General features: G+C 54.6%; 1 protein-coding gene and 1 long non-coding RNA gene across 2 annotated transcripts in view; one reads left to right on the top strand and one right to left on the bottom strand.

The window, feature by feature from the left end:
• LOC117504818 overlaps positions 1–7,179 on the bottom strand; it is a 3,434,143-nt gene that overhangs the window by 1,092,993 nt on the left and 2,333,971 nt on the right. The gene's annotated exons all lie outside the window — the stretch shown is intronic.
• Positions 1–7,179, top strand: part of LOC117504886 — a 370,101-nt gene that overhangs the window by 350,487 nt on the left and 12,435 nt on the right. The window lies entirely within an intron of this gene.

The raw sequence follows: 7,179 nt of genomic DNA, 5'->3' as shown, positions 1-7,179 counted from the left end.
CATGAAATAATCACATGTGTAGGTGACACATGGTAGCATTGACTACATTTCAGTGTAGATTGATAGGAAGCCACAGCTTACAAAGAGCAGATGTCAATCAATGGCAGAAGCCCTGACTGACATCAGGGCAGAAGTGGCATCGAGCTTAAGGAGTTACCAATGGGGTAAACAAAAAAGCACAGCTTTTTTGTGCTTTTACATGGTGTAATGACACATTACACCATGTACACTCACCAGAACCAGAGAAACACATCAAAATGCTTTGATCTTTTTTTTTTCTTCAATTTTGTTTATATTGCGCCAAATCACAACAACAGTTGCCCCAAGGCGAATTGTATTGCAAGGCAGAAGCCATACAATAATTACAGAAAAACCCCAACAGTCAAAACGACCCCCTATGAGCAAGCACTTGGCGACAGTGGGAAGGAAAAACTCCCTTTTAACAGGAAGAAACCTCCAGCAGAACCGGCTCAGGGAGGGGCAGTTGGGGCTGAGGGAGAGAACCAGGAAAAAGACATGCTGTGGAAGACAGCAGAGATCAATCACTAATGATTAAATGCAGAGTGGTGCATACAGAGCAAAAAGAGAAAGAAACACTCAGTGCATCATGGGAACCTCCCAGCAGTCTAAGTCTATAGCAGCATAACTAAAGGATGGTTCAGGGTCACCTCATCCAGCCCTAACTATAAGCTTTAGCAAAAAGGAAAGTTTTAAGCCTAATCTTAAAAGTAGAGAGGGTATCTATCTCCCTGATCCAAATTGGGAGCTGGTTCCACAGGAGAGAAGCCTGAAAGCTGAAGGCTCTGCCTGCCATTCTACTCTTCAAAACCCTAGGAACTACAAGTAAGCCTACAGTCTGAGAGCGAAGTGCTCTATTGGGGTGATATGGTACTATGAGGTCCCTAAGATAAGATGGAACCTGATTATTCTGTTGTGTGGGCCGCTGAAGAGGAGGTACTGCTGGCCCACCACCACCAGAGGGCGCCCTGCCTGGAGTGCGGGCTCCAGGCACCAGAGGGCGCTGCCGCCTCACAGGAGCAGCCAGGGTGACAGCTGTCACTTATCACCTACGACAGCTGTCACCAATCATCTGATCTTCAGTGGTATATCAGCAAGACGACAACTCCACCTCTTTGCCGAGATATCGCTCTACCAAGGAGGTAAAGTACTCAGCCGACTGTGTTGTCTTCCTGACATTTATACTTTATTACTTTGTGCGTTGGATAGCAGACATTTCTTCCGACGAGAGGTGGAGGTGGTTTTCCCACCATACGTGTTGCTGGGTGCAAACGCACCCCCATTTAACTGTTTTTGTTCCTCGACAGCAGTACCAGATCCGACAAGCGGAGGCAGTGGCCACCTGGGAGTTCGGGACTTGGCGGCTCCAGTATTCCCGGGGCTCGGTGGCAGAGGAAATCGTGTGGTTCCGGTTCTGCTTTGGACAGACGTCTCTTATCTTCGAGCCTGCCCACGTGACACATTTTGTGAATTGACTTCTTTGTCTACTATTGTAATCTGCTGTGTTTGTTGTGCTTATTCACAATAGTAAAGTGTTGTTATTTGACTTCCTCCATTGTCCGTTCATTTGCGCCCCCCTGTTGTGGGTCCGTGTTCCTACACTTTCCCAACAGGATATCTCGGCCAATCGTCATGGACCCCGAGGGGCGTCAACCGGCTGTTGAACGGCCAATGGAAGAGCAGGGCGCACAGGCGTCTGCAGGAGGAATGATCGGTGAGTTGCAGCGAATCCTCACCGCTTTTACGGCTCGGTTGGATCTAATGACCGAGCAGAACGTCCTCCTTAACCGCAGGGTGGAGGCTCTCGCCGCGCAGGTGGAAGCGCGCCCTCAGGGCACTGCTGCGGCTCCCCCTCCTGTCGATCCTGTGCGCAACAGTGACGTTCCACAGGTCATTCAATGACCCCTCCCACCTTCCCCTGAAGCATACATAAGCCCTCCAGAGCCATACGGGGGTTGTATGGAGACGTGCGCGGACTTTCTTATGCAGTGTTCGCTCGTCTTCGCACAACGTCCCGTCATGTACGCGACTGACGCTAGTAAGATAGCTTATGTGATTAATCTGCTTCGCGGTGAGGCACGCGCTTGGGCTACAGCACTCTGGGAGCAAAATTCACGGCTCCTTACTGACATATGATGGGTTTGTGAGGGAGTTCAGAACAGTGTTCAATCACCCAAATAGAGGAGAGACCGCTTCAGCCGTGCTGCTGTCAATGAGACAGGGGCGCCGGAGCGCAGCTGCTTATGCAGTCGACTTCCGCATCGCGGCTGCGAGGTCCGGCTGGAATAGCACTGCCCTCCGTGCCGCCTTCGTAAACAGACTGTCGTTGGTCCTGAAGGAGCACCTGGTGGCCAAGGACGAACCGCGGGATTTAGACGGGCTTATTGATCTCGTTATACGATTAGACAATTGGTTAGAAGAACGCCGTCGGGAATGAGACGAAGGGCGTGGCCGGGCACGCGCCGTCCCTCTCCCTTCCGGTTCCGACCGAGTTCCGCCCTCCCCACGCTCCACGGCCTCTACGCTCCGTGTGGTTACAGCTCCCCCTGCTGATGAAGCTATGGACACGAGCAGGGCCACATTTAGGCCACCAGATAGACAGAGGAGGCTGGTCCGCGGAGCGTGCTTTTTTTGTGGCTCAATAGAGCATCAAGTGAGGGACTGCCCCGAGCGGTTAAACACCAACGCCCGCCCCTAGAAACTGGGCTAGGGGTGGGCCAAGACATTCACGTGGGACATACCCATATTGCCACACGACGCCCAGTTACAATCCTTTATGAGGATTTAACCCTGAAGGCCCCAGCACTGGTGGACACGGGCTCTGAAGGGAATCTGCTAGACAGCAGATGGGCCAGGGAGGCAGGGCTCCCTCTGGTGGCGCTTACTTCACCTGTGCAGGTGCGGGCACTAGATGGCTCCCTACTCCCTCTAATCACACATAAGACACCACCAGTAACTCTGGTGGTGTCAGGGAACCACCGGGAGGAGATCGAGTTTTTTGTGACTCCTGCCACCTCCCGTGTGATTCTCGGGTTCCCCTGGATGTTAAAACATAATCCCCGGATCGACTGACCGTCCGGGGTAGTGGTTCATTGGAGCGAGACCTGCCATCGGGTATGTTTAGGTTCCTCGGTTCCTCCCGGTTCCCAGGCTAGGGAGGAGGTCAGAGTCCCGCCCAATCTTGGGACGGTGCCGGTGGAGTACCATGACCTTGTGGATGTGTTCAGTAAGGATCTGGCGCTCACCCTTCCCCCGCACCGTCCGTACGATTGTGCCATTGATTTGGTTCCAGGCGTTGAGTTCCCGTCCAGCAGGCTGTACAACCTCTCACGACCTGAGCGCGAATCAATGGAGACCTACATCCGGGACTCTTTAGCCGCCGGGTTGATCCGGAATTCCACCTCCCCGATGGGTGCAGGTTTCTTTTTTGTGGGCAAAAAAGACGGCGGACTTCGTCCATGCATTGATTATAGGGGGCTGAACGAAATCACGGTTCGTAACCGATACCCGTTGCCCTTGTTGGATTCAGTGTTCACGCCCCTGCATGGAGCCCAGATATTCACTAAGCTAGATCTTAGAAATGCGTATCACCTGGTTCGGATCCGGAAGGGAGACGAGTGGAAGACGGCATTTAACACCCCCTTAGGTCACTTTGAGTACCTGGTCATGCCGTTCGGCCTTACAAACGCCCCCGCGACGTTCCAAGCATTAGTTAATGATGTCTTGCGGGATTTCCTGCACCGATTCGTCTTCGTATATCTAGACGATATACTCATCTTTTCTCCGGATCCTGAGACTCATGTCCGGCATGTACGTCAGGTCCTGCAGCGGTTGTTGGAGAACCGGCTGTTTGTGAAGGCCGAGAAGTGTGAGTTTCACCGCACTTCTTTGTCCTTCCTGGGGTTTATCATCTCCCCCAACTCCGTCGCTCCTGATCCGGCCAAGGTTGCGGCGGTGAGAGACTGGCCCCAACCCACCAGCCGTAGGAAGCTGCAACAGTTCCTCGGCTTTGCAAATTTCTACAGGAGGTTCATTAAGGGCTACAGTCAGGTAGTTAGCCCCCTGACAGCCCTGACCTCTCCAAAAGTCCCCTTCACCTGGTCGGATCGGTGCAATGCCGCGTTCAAGGAGTTGAAACGGCGCTTCTCGTCTGCACCCGTTCTGGTGCAGCCCGATCCTAGTCGCCAGTTTGTGGTTGAAGTGGACGCCTCGGACTCAGGGATAGGAGCTGTGCTTTCCCAGAGCGGAGAGGCCGATAAGGTCCTTCACCCATGTGCCTATTTTTCCCACAGGTTGACCCCGGCCGAACGGAACTATGACGTCGGCAATCGAGAACTCCTTGTGGTGAAAGAGGCTCTTGAAGAGTGGAGACATCTGTTGGAGGGAACGTCCGTGCCATTCACGGTTTTCACTGACCACCGGAACCTGGAGTATATCAGGACCGCCAAGCGGCTGAACCCCAGGCAAGCCCGCTGGTTACTGTTCTTCGGCCGTTTTGACTTCCGGATCACCTACCGCCCCGGGACCAAAAACCAGAGATCGGATGCCTTGTCCCGGGTGCATGAAGACGAAGTCAAAACGGAGTTGTCGGATCCACCGGAACCCATCATCCCGGAGTCCACTATCGTGGCCACCCTCACCTGGGACGTAGAGAAAACCGTCCGGGAGGCCCTGGCACGGAGCCCGGATCCCGGAACTGGGCTGAAGAACAAACTTTATGTCCCACCAGAGGCCAGGGCTGCAGTCCTGGACTTCTGTCATGGCTCCAAGTTCTCCTGTCATACGGGGGTGCATAGAACCGTGGCAGTTGTCCGGCAGCGCTTCTGGTGGGCGTCCCTGGAGGCCGACGTCCGGGATTATATCCAGGCCTGCACCACCTGCGCCAGGGGCAAGGCTGACCACCGCAGGGCATCGGGACTGCTCCAGCCGCTGCCTGTGCCTCATCGCCCCTGGTCCCACATCGGCCTGGATTTTGTCACGGGCCTCCCGCCGTCCCAGGGCAACACCACCATCCTCACGATAGTGGACCGATTCTCCAAGGCGGCCCACTTCGTGGCCCTCCCGAAGCTCCCGACTGCCCAGGAGACAGCGGACCTCCTGGTCCACCACGTCATCCGGCTGCATGGGATTCCAACAGACATCGTCTCCGATCGCGGTCCCCAGTTCTCCTCGCAAGTCTGGAGGAGCTTCTGCCGGGAACTGGGGGCCACGGTGAGTCTCTCGTCCGGGTATCATCCTCAGACCAACGGGCAAGCAGAACGGGTCAATCAGGAGGTGGAACAGGCCCTGCGCTGCGTGACGGCCGCGCACCCGGCGGCCTGGAGTACCCATTTGGCCTGGATCGAGTATGCCCATAACAGCCAGGTGTCTTCAGCCACCGGCCTCTCCCCTTTTGAGGTGTGTCTGGGGTACCAGCCCCCGTTGTTTCCGGTGGTTGAGGGAGAGGTCGGTGTGCCCTCGGTCCAGGCCCACCTGCGGAAGTGCCGTCGGGTGTGGCGCGCCGCCCGTTCTGCTTTGCTAAAGGCCCGGACGAGGGCAAAAGCCCATGCAGACCGTCGGCGGACCCCGGCCGCTGCGTATCGGCCGGGGCAGGAGGTGTGGTTGTCGACAAAGGACATTCCCCTCAAAGTGGACTCCCCTAAACTGCAGGATCGTTACATCGGTCCCTTCAAGATCCTCAAGGTCATCAGTCCAGCCGCAGTGAGGCTTCAGCTTCCGGCCTCACTGCGGATCCATCCTGTTTTCCATGTGTCCCGGATAAAGCCGCATCACACCTCACCCCTCTGTGCTCCGGGTCCGGCACCGCCTCCTGCCCGGATCATCGATGGCGAGCTGGCTTGGACTGTGCGCCGGCTCTTGGATGTCCGTAGGATGGGCCGGGGCTTCCAGTATTTGGTGGACTGGGAGGGGTACGGACCCGAAGAACGCTCCTGGGTGAAGAGGAGCTTCATCCTGGACCCGGCCCTCCTGGCCGATTTCTACCGCCGCCACCCGGACAAGCCTGGTCGGGCGCCAGGAGGCGCCCGTTGAGGGGGGGGTCCTGTTGTGTGGGCCGCTGAAGAGGAGGTACTGCTGGCCCACCACCACCAGAGGGCGCCCTGCCTGGAGTGCAGGCTCCAGGCACCAGAGGGCGCTGCCGCCTCACAGGAGCAGCCGGGGTGACAGCTGTCACTTATCACCTACGACAGCTGTCACCAATCATCTGATCTTCAGTGGTATATCAGCAAGACGACAACTCCACCTCTTTGCCGAGATATCGCTCTACCAAGGAGGTAAAGTACTCAGCCGACTGTGTTGTCTTCCTGACATTTATACTTTGTTACTTTGTGCGTTGGATAGCAGACATTTCTTCCGACGAGAGGTGGAGGTGGTTTTCTCACCATACGTGTTGCTGGGTGCAAACGCACCCCCATTTAACTGTTTTTGTTCCTCCCCAGCAGTACCAGATCCGACAAGCGGAGGCAGCGGCCACCTGGGAGTTCGGGACTTGGCGGCTCCAGTATTCCCGGGGCTCGGTGGCAGAGGAAATCGTGTGGTTCCGGTTCTGCTTTGGACAGACGTCTCTTATCTTCGAGCCTGCCCACGTGACACATTTTGTGAATTGACTTCTTTGTCTACTATTGTAATCTGCTGTGTTTGTTGTGCTTATTCACAACAGTAAAGTGTTGTTATTTGACTTCCTCCATTGTCCGTTCATTTGCGCCCCCCTGTTGTGGGTCCATGTTCCTACACTTTCACAACATATTCAAAACCTTCTAGGTAAGAAGAAGAATTTTAAATTCTATTCTAGAATTAACAGGAAGCCAAAGAAGAGAGGCCAATATGGGTGAGATATGCTCTCTCCTTCTAGTCCCCGCCAGTACTCTAGCTGCAGCATTTTGAATTAACTGAAGGCTTTTCAGGGAACTTTTAGGACAACCTGATAATACGGAATTACAATAGTCCAGCCTAGAGGAAATAAATGCATGAATTAGTTTTTCAGCATCACTCTGAGACAAGACCTTTCTAATTTTAGAGATATTGCGCTAATGTAAAAAAGCAGTCCTACATATTTGCTTCCCACTGTCGCCAAGTGCTTGCTCACAGGGGGTCGTTTTGACCGTTGGGGTTTTTCCGTAATTATTGTATGGCCTTGCCTTAGAATATAAAGCGCCTTGGAGC

The sequence above is a fragment of the Thalassophryne amazonica genome, chromosome 23 (assembly GCF_902500255.1).
Source record: "Thalassophryne amazonica chromosome 23, fThaAma1.1, whole genome shotgun sequence".
NCBI lineage: Eukaryota > Metazoa > Chordata > Actinopteri > Batrachoidiformes > Batrachoididae > Thalassophryne > Thalassophryne amazonica.
Note: the sequence above shows the minus strand (reverse complement) of the source record. Positions and strands in the feature narration are given on the sequence as shown.